Source organism: Medicago truncatula, chromosome 8, assembly GCF_003473485.1.
Source record: "Medicago truncatula cultivar Jemalong A17 chromosome 8, MtrunA17r5.0-ANR, whole genome shotgun sequence".
Taxonomy (NCBI): domain Eukaryota; kingdom Viridiplantae; phylum Streptophyta; class Magnoliopsida; order Fabales; family Fabaceae; genus Medicago; species Medicago truncatula.
In genome coordinates, this window is record NC_053049.1 from 21,014,599 (window position 1) to 21,015,636 (window position 1,038).

A 1,038-nucleotide genomic window follows, 5' to 3' on the forward strand; every position below is an offset into this window, starting at 1 on the left:
TGCCTAATCATTTCTAAACATGTAAAGGCACTCAAAACCATATAAAACTTGACCCCTATCATTAATTCACAAAATCTTATTTTTCTCACCGGGTAACTCGCTATGGCGAGCGATTTACTTGCAATGGCGAGCGACAACTGGGTTTACTCGCGAGGTGAAAGAGGTTACTCACAATGGCGAGCGATGAAGATGATCACTCGCGAGGCGAGAACAGTTACTCGCTATGGCGAGCGATGGATGTCAGTTCTACGGGCAGAATGGAGTTTTCAACAAAACTCACCTAATTCCGTAACTCTAACCTTAAAAGTGATTATAATCATTGTTCTATGAATAATGTAAGGTCTGGACATTATTTCTACATCAATTCAACAGATTTCTACTCTTAAATCAACTAATTACAACTTCTAACCCTAAATCCCAAATTCTCAAAACTCCAACCTACAACTTGTTAAATTCAATTTTCAGAATTATAACACTTAGAATAAGAGAAAGTTAGTCCCACCCTTACCTTAGATTAGATGATCGGAAGGTTCTACGAGTTCTCTTCTACTTACTTTCTCTTATTTCCAAATCTTCCCTCCAAGTCTCAATATTCTATTCTGATATATATATATATATATATATATATATATATATATATATTTCCACACCAAATAACATAATATTTCTACACCAAATATCATTAAAGTGTTAGGAGAGAAACTGACACAAATTACTATTACAAGAATATTAATGTTCATATGTATAAGAAAAAAGAAATAATAAGAGAGGGAGAAGAAGTGTTACCACTTTGCTTGGAAGGAAGTTTGATGAAAATGTCATGCAATAATAGACTATATAGCAACTTTATGAAGGTCAACTTGAAACATAATTTTTTATGATTTGAGAGACAAATGAAGGCTATAAGTGTTATTTTGAGTTAATTATCTTCCTCGGACCTGCATTGAAAATATTGATTGTACCATTAATTTAAAATAACACTTATACCCTTCATTTGTCTCTCAAATCAGAAAAAGTTATAGTGGTAGTTTCTTCATT